General features: G+C 38.9%; 1 long non-coding RNA gene and 1 pseudogene across 2 annotated transcripts in view; one reads left to right on the top strand and one right to left on the bottom strand.

Annotated features, from left to right (window-relative positions):
• Positions 1-14,385, top strand: part of LOC146464288 (uncharacterized) — a 221,212-nt gene that overhangs the window by 166,931 nt on the left and 39,896 nt on the right. The window lies entirely within an intron of this gene.
• LOC146464291 (uncharacterized) lies at positions 4,302-13,702 on the bottom strand (annotated as a pseudogene). Its single transcript, XR_014868540.1, has 10 exons — positions 13,603-13,702; positions 12,196-12,281; positions 9,959-10,021; positions 8,925-8,990; positions 8,765-8,821; positions 8,618-8,707; positions 7,788-7,844; positions 6,814-6,912; positions 6,194-6,493; positions 4,302-5,103 (listed from the first exon to the last, which is right to left on the bottom strand). The product of XR_014868540.1 is annotated as an uncharacterized LOC146464291 (transcript).

The following is a 14,385-nucleotide window of genomic DNA, read 5'->3' as shown; positions in this document are numbered from 1 at the left end:
CGACTTAATTGTTATAAACATTCTTTTTTCGTTAGAACTGTCAAACTGTGGAATGAACTACCTGGTGATATAGCGGAAGCTGATAGCTTTCAGCATTTTAAATCTAAGCTTAAAATGTATTTAACTTATTTTTGTTTTTCTTTTATTAAAGGGGAGTTTTCGCATAGGGCTAACCTCCAAACTTCCTTTTCTAGAAGTACTTTTCTTCTTAGTTTTATTTGTATATATAGTCTGCTTCCGGAATAAATAAAGTATGTATGTATGTATGTATGTATGTATGTATGTAAGTTTGCTAATGCGCAGTGACAATCAAGCCGTCAATCAACGCTTGACGAATTAATTTCTTTATTTACGTTCACTTGGATAAATTTATTTTTACGTTGGATAAAGCCAAAATAGCAACTTTAGCACCCGGGCTTTAGCAAAACTGAAAGCACCTTCCGATGTTACAATGTTACAGAATGGAATTGCCACGCTGAAAACACCTGGAAGAAATCGGTCACGTGCTAGGCAACCAAAATCGTTCACGTGTATCAAGTTTCATCCGGCGACGCGGCATTCAGAAAGGAGATATTTCCGGTTGTTCTTGGAACGAAAACTGGACGGATTCTGCTTGTTATTCAATCGCCACGGGGGCTGCAGTGTCTTTCCACTTTATAAACCCAGCTTCTTTCATTTAAAGCCCTTTTAAATCCTGGAAACACTCTCTTTTGTGTCATGATATTTTGCCCATTGGCACTGAATCACGCAAAACCACTAAAAGAATGAACGTACACTTCGACCTTTGCGTTGCCTTCCAGTGCGAGTGAAGTTTATCTTGCGTGTTTAATAAACAAATAACTGTAGACATAATTTGAAATAGTTCATTCTTTGGTCACTCACAGATCGCTTTGATTTTGTCATTAAAGTTCTGTCCTATTCCAGTGATCATGAAATAGATTCGTTGAGTTAAATTTCTGTAAATCGGATGTTCTGTGAGGTTTGTCTTATCCGCACGCGTCCCATATAGAACGCATGACTTTTCGCACGCGTGTCATATTGCACGTTCTGCGTGACATTTTGTGATCGTGCGCTGTTACCAGTGAAAAAGCTGGAACATCTCTCATAGAAAGCCCAGAAAAAAAAGGGTCTCAGGGTGGAAAGGTATTCGCACAAATACCCCTCTGTCGCCAAAATTCATCATTACCACTGGAACCGCAAATACTCCTTTGTCGCCAAAATCCATCATTACGCGGGATGACGTAGTCAGCCAGCGTCTTAAATTCGGGACCGCATTCCTTTCGTCGTCTTGGGAGTCAAAAATTGCCTTGTTTTTTAATTTTCCCGTATCCCGTACCCGTCCCGAAAGAATTGTGTGATTTTTATTGGCTGCAATTTCGAATCACGTGCAAGTCAGGTTGGATTGCATCATAAATGTTCATTTCACCAGAAATTTGCATAATTTTGTTTACGACGTCACTGATGCGTGACATGGCACTTTCCGCGGTAAAAGCGGTCAATCGAAAGAATAACTTCCAAGAAGCACTCGACATTTAACACGGTGGAAATTGGAGAGTTCCTGGCGAAGGAATCATGCTTTGTTTGACATTTGTACAACCACGATGAGACTGAGAAGAGGTCATTTAGAAGCTTACGTTGTCGTAAATCGTAATCACTAATGGATTTCGAGTACAAATACAAGGGAAACAACATAACGCGACCATCGTGACTCAAGCTATTCCATTAGCAAGGATAGTTTTATCAATCTGCGAAGCATTCAGCTGTAATAATGAATCAGCATCACGCGTAAATGCCAGTATAGGCATCTTGTTATCTTAGATGCACCTCATGGTTACAAAATCCGACGTGTTTAGTATTAAAGAGAGTAATGTTTTATTCTGTTTGCGTGACATTTTCGGTCGAACTACATCACGTTTATCGCAAATATGATGCCTTAGACTCTCAGCGAATCTTTTTTCGTTCACCTGTCACCAAAGACTGAACTAACGTGCATGCTCAGATACTCCTAATACAACGGCGCCCAAGTAAACGCTCCCACAGCGTCTTATTTAAATATAGTTAAGGGTAGAAAAAATAGTATGAATAATTTTCTTTATAGATTGGGAATTTAAAGGAGATTGAAAGAAATTAGGATGAGAATAAACTGTGGAGAGGAGGTCCTCAGAAACCATAAGGCTGATAGCGAAGGGACCCCCTCGTGGTAGTTCAGCGTAAACACAATCAGGTAAAGAACGGCAGTAAGGTAATTAATTACACAATGTAAACAAGAATACAATAGATAGTTTACAGTAAAAGTATTTTCCTTAAACAAGTTTGGGTTTCTGAATTAGTAATGTGTTTATTTATTAAAGATTCGAGTACATTGAGGTGAGAAAAACATAGCAAACCAAGTTTTCTCTGCTAAATGATTGTTACATAGCTACAAAAGATATCAGGGGCTCCCCTGTTTGTCATTATAATTATTAACTTCCTATATTGCAATACAGTTTTCTGCATTCCTTTTCAAAACAACAGAAGCGACTTACACGATTAAGGCCCGGTTCATACGTCGAACTTTACATGAGCCGAACCTAATCATTTGGTTCGGCGCATGTAAAGATCGACGTATGAATCAGTTAGGATCGACAGATTTGTATTTGGGTCGACCCGCCGTTCTATTCGACTGCGCCAGTCGAATAGAACGGCAAAAGTTCGACTTCGATTCAGACGTCGAACTTTTCATGTGCCGAACCAAATGCATACGTTACGTATAAATTATATTAATTATGTCTATCCCAGAGGTCTGTGCATTCCATCGAATTGGCATGCGCAAAGGAATTCATTCTGAACAAGATGGCGGGAAAAGAGGAATGTGCTTGTTCTTCTTGTTTCGAAACAATTGAATATACTTGTCTGAGATGCGAAAGATTTAAAAAAAAAAGAATCTATTCTTGATGTGCACATGCACTTCAAACTGACAGAAACTTTCTATACAGGCTATATCAAAGGCGAAGCCTCAAGACTTCTCAGAACAAAATCTTCAAAAACAGCATTTGAAGAAAACATCATTCTATTCAAACAGAGATTACCTATCAGAGATTACCTCGATAACCTTATAGATGAAACTCTTTCAGAAGTCAACCTCCGCGAAAGAATGTCGGCACTACAAAACAAACTAAAAACCCGCAAAAACATTTTGAGGTTTGTTATGGAATATCGGCCTTCTGTGTCTAACCTAAAACAATTCAGATGAGTAAATACAGGAGCCATAATCAGGGATGGAGACCGTAAGCGTGGGGTCCACGCGTCCCCTTGTGTTGTTCCAAAACAATCCAGCTTTAGAAAAAATTGCCCCCCCCCCCTCCCCCCTCACGTCATAAACCCGCGTGAATACACGCAAATATGCGTGGGGCTACTACCTTATATGTGACACGGAAAGCAGCTGAGAAAAAATTCACTAAAGATAAAAAAGTCCTTACGTGTCTGAGTACATGTCCGTAGAGTGTAAGCTTTTTTCATTCATTCAACAGTAGCAACGCACGCAGTGCCACCGTCTTGGCGCCTTTTTGACTTTACTGTGAGAGTCATGTGATCCATAGGCCGCTTATTCCAACTTTTCCCGTCTTCTTTCAATTGCTACCTTTTCTTTGTGAGGGTCTAATTCCTTAAATGTGAGTACTGAGGAGATATTCCCTGGCAGAATTTTAAAATTTGGACGCCATTTTGAACGGGTAGAAAAAAATTTCCATTTCTCCGCGCGCGATCCTGGCTGTTTACACGCGTGCGCGCACGTGCGTATGGCGCAATTTTTTTCTAAAAATAGATTTTTTGATACAACACATGGGGACAAGCCCACAAGTCAAAATGGCATCTCGTTACGGTCTCCATCCCTGATTATGGCTCCTGGTAAATGACACTTGATAGAAAATCAGCCTCTGCTAGGGGAGATTTTTAAAGACCCTTCCTTACTTTCGTACAGAAAAGAGAGATCTTTGAAAGACGTACTCGTAAGAGCAAATTAGCTTTGAAGGTCATATTCTTCCTATCTCGACCTGTAGGAGCCGTGTTTGGCCTGTCTTTATTATTTTATCAAGCAAGCTCTTCCATGTCAGAATTCATCTTTCCCGCCATTTTAAATCTTGTTGAGTACAAACAACAGCCGCTGACCACGAAAATCTACTTTCTCACTTTAGCTTTAATTAAGTTCGACTTCAGTTAGGTTCGACGTCTGAATCAACTGCCGAACTTAATTATTTGGGTCGACCTTAATAGGTATTAGGTTCGGCTCATGTAAAGTTCGACGTATGAACCGGGCCTAATGGTACTTCTGAGCTTACAATGTGGAAAAACAACCGTACTTTCTTTGTTTTTTTAGTTACACTATAAAACTTGTCTAAATGTTTTCTTTTTAATCAAAAACGTTATATGGGAGACAAAGTCAATGAATATTCAGTACTCGCTGCTCTAATAGCATAGAAGTAGAAGATGAAATTTGCGCAAACTTTCATCAACATCGATCTATTCTGAAATTGAACCGTCATGAGGTGAATCTTCTTCATCATCTGTTAAATCAAACAGTTGCTTGAGAACTGGCAGGAAGTCGTCAGTAACCTTTTCATTTTTGTTGTCGGTGTACTTGCCTAGACATGTTTCGTCTATGAAGCACTGGATGACGTTTTTGCAGGCGTCACAGTCTCGGAGGCGAGCTTCCAGGTTTCCATAGGACTTCCCACCCTTATAATGCACAGGACACCAGGGCAGCCTCCTCTTTGCCTCGCTCCATAGCCATGTTGCACAAGCCAGAAGCCCTGCGACTTGAGTTTTAAGCTTGATATCTTTTTTTTTCCAGCTTTCTCATTCTTGGTAGCAAAATTTCTCGCAAATTCTTGCCATCAAGCTCTTCAAATTCATCGTACTCCTCAAGATCTTTCAGGGTCATCTTTGCCAAAACGTTACAGCAATCTTCAGCCAAAGAACCCAGTTTGTATCTCTGTGCTAGAAGAAGTATCTCCATGGCATTACTTTCACGTTTCCGTTCCATTCTGAGAAAACTGGCACAGAGGTCTAGCACGCTGGTCATTTGATACTCATCAGCAAGCTTTAAAAGATATTCTACATTAGCCACTGGAAAAATAAATGGAAGAAAAAGGAGAAATAAGAAGAAAATTAAAAAACAAGGAAAACGAAAGTGTTTACCAATGCACAATCCCATTGACCAAGACCCCAAGGCTAACAAAAACATAACAACATAAAACATGACAACTAACAGATACTGGTAGCAGGAAAGAAGTGCGATACTCAACTATCACGCGGCCTTGACACGAGTATAAATAATTAAAAGCAACCTCCACTCCGACAACAAATGGACGGTAAATTGTCGGAAACCTTTGGAAACGTTGGAAAAGCAGAAATAACATTCAAGTGTGCTTAAAATGAGATATGATTGTCGCCTATTTTCGCTTTTAAATTTCCCGGGCGCCGTAATTTTCGATTTTATGACGTCATACGCTTGCCGCTATTGCAGGAGCCGATGAGCTCTTGGCTATTGTCAGTAAGAAGAAGTTCTTTTGTGTGAAAAAATAGAGCAACAGTGTTACGTCATGAAATCCAAGATGGCCGCGCCTGCGAAATTTAAAAGGAAAATAGGTGATAATCAAATCCTGTTTGGTCCGAAACAAAAGTCTTATTTCCATGTTTTCCAACGAAGTTTGAAATGAGATCGTGTGTTCAACAATTTAAAGTTAATTTATTTCAAGAGTGAAGGTTTCCTTTAAAAAGGCTGCCATTTTATACCTGAAAGAAATTTTAAAAATAGAGTCCAGAGCGTGTAGAGTTCAAACTTTTCTGGGGGAAACATGCTACCAAAACACTCTAAAGGCATTCGCCTGCGGCGCTCTCAACACTTGCCTCTGCTCTCCTAAATAAGCCTGGCTACAGCCCTCCCTCTTTCAAAATGGAAAGGGAGAGAACTCCAGTAACCCTCCGTTGTTTCCTCGCCTCTGTATTTTCGCAACACTTCTCAATTTAAACATGGCTTCATTGTTTATAGGAACATCAATACAGTCAAAAGAACGATGCCGGTCGTACACAAAGCTAGGTCGAGGTCTTCTTTTTGGTACTTAAAAAGTTACAATTGATAATAATGCACAAATGAATAATTCCAATTTTCTATTCATTTTTTCAATCCTGCCTGTTTCTGTACTTCAATACATACTTGTTATTTCTGCTCTGACTTGTGGATACAGCTGCTTCATGAGATCCAATACTTCAATTGGATCTTTCATCGGCAGAGGAATTTCAGCACTTTTTGCGTCCTTAAAATCAGATTGAAGCATGGCTTTGAACACTGGTGAGTTCAGAATTAAGACAAGACGATGAACATGAAACTTTTCACTTTCCACCACAAGCACCAAGTCGCTATCTTCCCACGGCTCAGAGAAAGGATTTGTGTCCGTCGGCAATTTCTCGATGGGTTGAACTGAATCAAATTCCTCCTCAGGATCAAAAGGTAATTCTATATTTAAAAATAAATAAATAAACAAACAAACTTTGTTAGAACCGAGGGCATGAGTCATCATCATCATCATCATCATCATCATCATCATCATCATCATCGTCATCGTCATCATCATCATCGTCATCGTCATCGTCATCGTCATCATCATCATCATCGTCATCATCATCATCATCATCATCATCATCATCATCATGAGTATCAGTCTTAGTATTAGTATTAGTATTAGTATTAGTATTAGTAAACAAACCCTTGTAATTATAAGAGCGCTAAACAAGAAAACAATTATAGGCGAATAATTTTACGCGGATGTTGAGAACCTGTATATTGTCTGTCTCTCTCCCAAGAATCCACGTCTTGAGCAAGTTCATAACATTTTGAATCTATAATCCCCTCCTTCGTCGTCCTCTTCATTGATCCTGTCATATTATACGAAACAAAAAGGTTTCGTTTTGAGGATTGAAAATTTATGTTGAAGCACAAGCTTGTTATAATGTTTCACTAAAGCTAACGTTAGAATAAAAACACGTTCTGACTGAGCAGTCCTTGAGTAAAAAATTAACATACATAAATATACAATCATAAAACATGAAAATTTTCAACGACGTTGCATAGTGCAAAAACTGTGGCGATGAATTTTAAAAAAGAGTCTATAAATACTTGTAAATTGATTAAACGGAACAAATATAGAGCAATGAGAACTTTAGACGCGTTAACACATCCTTGTAAATGGGAATTGCAATAACAAGAAAACAAATAGGCGAATAATTTTTCGCGAATCGCGTCACGCTGTTTGTTGAAGTTGACCTTTAGCTGACGAATAAAAAGCATTTCGATTAAGGCAATCCAATTTACTCTGGCACTTTCTTAAGACTGAGATTGAAAACCTGCATATTGCCCGTCCCTCTTCCAAGAATCCACGACTTCAGGCTCACAAAAATAAAATGTTTCTGACCATTTTCTTAATCGTACTAACCACTCTAACACAGACATTCAACTAATTCCACTAGAAATAATGTACTCTTCACGAGACTCAATCCGAAAAGCCAGGGAGTCGCATTTGATAGACAAGGCCATGACACTTGAAACCAATGGTTTATACCAACGTGATGAATTGTAATCTCCCTATTCTTTTAAATTATCATTCACGTCATTTCCGCTCCTACCTAAATTGTGTATTGCGACATTTTCCATTTGTATGATATTGAGATTTTGCCACTTGTAATTTAGTAACATTCGAAACCTGAAGAAGGCTTGTCTGGCCAGCCGAAATATTGTTTTAATATACATTTACCCTTTGTATCGGCTATGAAGTTGTCCTTGGACTTCTCATATTCACAAAATGTTGTCTCTAAAAAAGAAATAAATAAACTTTATTAGAATCGAGGGCATGGGTAATCGCCATCATCATCATTATTATCAAATAAATGATGATGATGTTGACGATGATGATGACGATCATCATCATCATCATCATCATCAATACCAACATTCTTTTTCTTCTTCTTTGTCTTCTTCTTCTTATCACCATCATCACTATTATTATTATTATTATTATTATTATTATTATTATTATTATTATTATTATTATTATTATTAATACTAACTTTAAAAAAGACAGAAAGGGCAGAAAGAGCCTCTTCAAGCTCCTTGAGAAAATAGGTTGCCCACAGAAGTTGCTACATCGGAATTTTGGCCCATCTGGAAACATCACCACGTGCATTTAATAGACAACTGACCTCGCGTTGGTTGACCATTCTACCTCTTGTTGCTACACCGTGCTGAGGAGAGTCATTCAGCTCGAAAAAGCTGTCCATGGTTACAATTTCATTATTGATTTGGTCTCTATCAAGTCGCTGTCGTGTTAAGTTTTTTACGCAGTCAGATCAGCCTTGCAGTTATTTCAGTTACTTATGTTTATTTTTGGCTGATTAGGTCTTTTACAGATAGTGTGTATACCTGCAGCATTTTTGTCCGCTATCCTTTGCAGGTTATTCTGTACAATTACACGGGACAGAAATTGACGTGACCCTTTACTATACTGTTGATAGATTGCTGCTTTCGAAGTCAGGAATTCGATCATAGCAACAGTCACTCAACTTAATTGATTTTAGCACCACCTACGCGGTTTCTCCTGTATTTGAGATTGAGATTCTGGATATCGTCCGTCTCTTTTCCAAGAATCCACGTTTTGTTTAGGCTCACCTTCTGACTCTATACAAAGAAATAAATGATCATCATCATCATCATCTTCATCAAAACTATTATTACCATCACTCTTCAATCTCCAAGAATCTACAACTTGATCAGGCTCACGATCTTTTGACTCTATTAAAAAAAAAAAAATGATCGTTATCATCATCATCATCATCATCATCATCATCATCATCATCATCATCATCATCATCACCATCATCATCATCATATATACCATTATAATCCTCAGGCTTCCCTCTCGAGCAATCCACGACTTGTTCAGGCTTACGACCTTTTGACCCTATAAAAGGAAATAAATGATCATCATCATCATCATCATCATCATCATCATCAATACCATCATTCGCTTTCTCCTTCCTCATCTTCTTCTTCTTATCAATATTATTATTATTGTTATTGTTATTGTTATGATTATGATTATGATTATGATTATTCAGTTATGATTATGATTATTATGATTATTATTATTATTATTATTATTATTATTATCATTGAAGTGTTTTATTAATACTAACTTTAAAAAGACAGAATGGACAGAAAGAGCCTCTTCAAGCTCCTTGAGAAAATAGGTCGCCCACAGAAGTTGCTGACAGTGATTTCTTTGTTCTGAGGACATAAAAGGCACAGTGCTGAAAATCATCATCACCATCTGTACCATTATTATCCTCACTCTTCTTCTTGCTTCTTCTCAACGACAAGCCCGATCTACACATTACAGGCTACAATTATCGCGACAGCGATATATAGCGGTATGCTATTTCATATTTCTTGTTCATCGTTCATAGTCACGCGCGATGACTTTGTCAAACATGAATTTTGCCCCATCTGGAATCATTACCACGTGCATTTAATAGACAACTGACTTCGCGTTGGTTGACCATTCTACCTCTTGTTGCTACACCGTGCTGAGGAGAGCCAACCAGCTCGAAACAGCTGTCCACAGTTGCATTTTCGTAATTGATTTGGTCTCTATCAAGTCGCTGTCGTGTTACGTTTTTTCCGCAGTCAGATCAGCCTTGCAGTTATTTCAGTTACTTATGTTTATTTTTGGCTGATTAGGTCTTTTGCAGATAGTGTGTATACCTGCAGCATTTTTGTTCGTTATCCTTTGCAGGTTATTCTGTACAATTACACGGGACAGAAATTGACGTGACCCTTTACTATACTGTTGATAGATTGCTGCTTTCGAAGTCAGGAATTCGATCATAGCAACAGTCACTCAACTTAATTGATTTTAGCACCACCTACGTGGTTTCTTCCGTCCGTCTTTTTTCCAAGAATCCACACTTTGTTTAGGCTCACCTTCTGACTCTATAAAAAGAAATAAATCATCATCATCATCATCATCATCATCATCATCATCATCATCATCATTATTATTATTATTATTGTAGAGATTAAAGTTAACAAAAAAAAGACATTTTGATTAATCATGTGCCATTTTCAAGTTCAAGTCCTTGTCTGAGTAGAAAATAAACATACAATCGTAAGCCCCGCCCCAAAAGATGGAGATTTTTAGATGCAAAAATTGTCAAAAGAAAAGAAAAAGAGTAAAAATACGTACTTGTAAATTGACAAAATGGAAGAAAAGAACAAACTATTCGGGCGGATATATAGCCGTGCACGTCTTGAAATGATAAGAGCGCCATCAAGTAAACAATCACGCTGTTTGCTGAAATCCGGCGTTACGCATCAGTCAATTCCATTAATTAATTTTTCGCGACCTTAATTTCCATTATCCTAGCCCCAAATTCTCGATGCACTCCAGAAAGGAATAGGCATTTTTTATCAGGGTGGAGGTCCGCCGGTATCATGGACACTGTGAAGAACGCTTGAAGTGACCAGATTCCTTCGCTTTACCCCTACGTTTAGCGACAATTCCACGACCATTGTTTGTATTTTGGATTTTACACTTTTCTTTGTGTAAGTCGCGTTAATTTCCCTCATTTTGATATTTTACTACCTCTTTCGAGTTAATTTCCTTTATTATGAAATAATTTTCCTTCAATTTGCGTTAATTTCGAATACCTTGATCAACACGATCGTTAATTTCATATAATAAGGTAATTAACCTCTATCACACACTGGTCACATTTGAAATGATATACAACGCACTGTTGGTTCCCTATGGCTTGCTTAATTGTCTTTCGTCACTTTGATTACATCTTTGGCCTTACGGCTAGTGTAGAGGGGGTCGATATTGGTACCAATTTTATGGCTAAGGTCACTGATCCGTCTTTGCACTGAATTTGTCGATCCTCTGATCTTTGAATGGCAAAAAGATAAGAATTGGAACTCAGGACTTCTTGCTGATCTGAGCATTTCTGAGCATTTTTTTTTTTACCAACAATTAAATCGTTACTGAAAGACTGATCAGAGACCGGCAATTGTTTTGACTATATGGCTATGCCTGTGCTGAAAAAATATATATTTTTTCTTTTAAACCAGAAGTTTCTTCAGGCTCTTTTTCACTTGTCATCATCATCATCATCATCATCATCATCATCATCATCATCATCATCATCATCATCATCATCATCATCATCAATTTTGTTTCTGCACAAATTAGGTTTGGGAAAGTATTGCTCGGAATATATTATAGTTAAGAATGGATCTTTACAGCTCAAGACTCGCATTCCAATCGAAGTGAACAAGTTAATAATTTGACGTTGTTTGTTTTTTTATTATTTTTTTTTTTTGCCAAAAAACGACTTTTGCTGATTAGATCTTTCACAGATCCTGCGTATACTTGCAGCATTTTCGTTGTGCGCTTTCTTGCAGATTGTGGACCGTACATCTTTTCAGACAACACTTATCAGCACTGAGACACACGTACCATCTCAGTGGTATGGCCAGTACCGTTTGCATGCGCACAACCATATAACCCGGGCAGTGGCAGCCATGGACAGCTGTTTCGCCCTTATTGGGGCTCATCCTTGACCCGACGGCTATGCCATGCTGATGAGCCCCAATAAGGGCGAAACAGCTGTCCATGGCTGCCACTGCCCGGGTGATATGGTTGTGCGCATGCATACGGTACTGGCCATACCACGGAGATGGTACGTGTGTCTCAGTGCTGATAAGTGTTGTTTATCTTTTCAGATCCGATATGCTGTAGTTCTTTTTAACATGGTGTGGCCATGTACTTGTGAAGGAAAGTTTTGCTTTTGTCATTTAACTTTATTGCGACAGCGACATGATATTTCTGTTCTTTTGTTCATTGTTCGTAGTTACGCGCTATGACGTCGACGGATGTCTGAATTTGGGCCCATCCGAAATCGGCTACCACGTGCATTTGGTAGACCACTCGACTAGCGTTGGTTGTTCTGCCTTTTGTTGTGCTACACCGTGCTGACGAGAGCCAACCAGCTCGAAACAGCTGTCCACGGTTGCCACATTCTGTTGATTTTGGTCTCTATCATGTCGCTGTCGTGTTAAGTTTTCTACGCAGCCCGATCAGCCTTGCAGAAACTCAGGTTACTTGCCTGAATCAGACATTTGGCTTTCTTTCGCTTGTATCTGATAAACTGGAACAAAAATGATCCTCGGCCTCGTTCAATGCCAAGCTAGTCTGAAAATTAAAAATGTCATTGTGTTATAGCAAGTAGGGAATTAAAATTGTGCCGCACTTGTCTGTAGATGCTCTTTTTGGGGGGAAGGAGAGGGTGGTGAAGGAGGAGTTAAGCTAAAACGTGACTCACAAGACAGGACTTCTGTACAAAGGTCACGCCAAAAAAAAAAAAAAAACAACAGCTACCGAGGAAACGGAAACGAATCGCATGTTGATATCGAATTGTTGGATCAACTTACCATGCAAATTACAAATTAATACGCAGCTCCATCGAAACAGTTCAACGTAACTTACTATTAGTAAGTTTCCCCATGAAGGGAAAAAGCTTTCGGGAGAGGCCGCATCGGAAAAAAATACTATTCTTTAAGATTCTAAAGTTCTTTTTCCTAGCGGTAGCCTCAACTTGTCGCGCAATTTTGTCACGACACAATTCAAGTTGCACGAATCATTTTCTTGTGATGGCCTGACATGAACACGTCTCGCAATTTTTTTGTTTCTACAAAAATTGCGAAAAGAAGAAGTCGCTTTTAATTCGTGCAATGGCGACTGGAACAAAAACGTTCCGAGATATGTTCATTTTAAGGGAATGTTACACAAAGTATTGAAGGCAACTATTTGGGCAAATTGTGCCACAACGGCACAAGTGGAAAGAAAAATTGCCCAGTGAGCGACAGCGCCTTTAGTACTGACAAAGAAAATGAAATATCTGACCGTTTTTTGAGAATTCGCACCAATGGCAGATGGTTTTTATCACTGAGACAACTTAGGCCGGACATGTTAATGTTTTATTAACTAGAAATAACGGCTTATCCATCGATGACTGAACCGACAATCAAATGCTCGGTCGAAATCAGTCGATCATTTAAGTACAGGCCGGAATAGCAAACGATGGGTTTGATCAGTGATAAAGATTCTTGTAACCTTTTATCCATATCATAACTCATTACTGGTACTCGATAGGCATCGATTGCCTTTAAATTTTTCATGGTTCTGGTATACAGTCGGACGGGTATACGTAGTTTCGGGTTTCAACAAAGTAGAAAATAACGATTGGGAAGTGCAAGTTATACATGCAAGAAATATGTCCTATTGCAGAACTATTATGCTTTTCTTCAGGTTATAATGACAAACGAATCGTGGCATACACTCTTTCACTTCAGAATTAAGCACCATATTTATAGAAGCAGTCGCGAGTGTAAAATAGGACCACTGCTTACCTTAACTTACCGATCTGTCTATTTTCGCCGAAGTAGTAAGAAAAGCAATTCAAGTAGATACAAACCAAAACTAGAACCAAATTTAGTCAAGAAAGATCTCCTACCTGAACTTTTCCAAGAGTCAAATTCTAGGAATGGCTGCTGGTTTCTTAGAAAGTAATGTAATTAAATTTCCGACTTCCTTGCATACAATCTCGTACCCAGAATCCTCAGGCTTTTGGTCAGCCGGTGGGCGCCAGGAGGGATCTGGGAAACTGGAATTTTATTTATTTATTTTGATTGACTGCTCCAAGGACCTAAACGGCTTGCATTGTTTTACCTTAGTAATCCTGCGGTAATAAAATTCCAGTACCCGAGCAATCTCGTACCCAGAGTCCTCAGGCTCTTTGTCCAGCCAAGACCAGATTGGCTGTCCAGTAACAGTTTTCATTTTTTACCGCAGAAATCCTGCGGTAATTTAATTTCAGTTCTCCTGGCGACCAACCACTGACCAAAGAGCCTGAAGACCGTAGGTACGAAATCACCTTGCATACGGTAGCTGCGCCCGAAATATGTCCGTAGTACGAGAGGGGTCAACCTCTTTCCCAGGATTTTTCCCTTGTAAATTGGGGATGGGCGTCTTCCCAATTTACAAGGGAAAAAGCCTGGGTACGTGGTTGCGGGAGGGGTCCTTCCGGGCGAACCAAATTTTCACATACTATGTTTTATCTTGCTTTTACACGCTTCTTCCCTTTGTTCCTTTCATATAACAGGTCATTACAGTGATCCTATGTTAAAATATATCTAATTCACTTCGTACGAATATAATATTCCTTGCTGCATGTCTGTGTGTTTGATCGAGTCAAAACATATAGGGTTAATGGCCAAGATGGATGCCTAGTCGCCAC

Source organism: Pavona decussata, unplaced genomic scaffold (assembly GCF_977016875.1).
Source record: "Pavona decussata unplaced genomic scaffold, jaPavDecu1.1 SCAFFOLD_166, whole genome shotgun sequence".
Lineage (NCBI taxonomy): Eukaryota > Metazoa > Cnidaria > Anthozoa > Scleractinia > Agariciidae > Pavona > Pavona decussata.
Note: the sequence above shows the minus strand (reverse complement) of the source record. Positions and strands in the feature narration are given on the sequence as shown.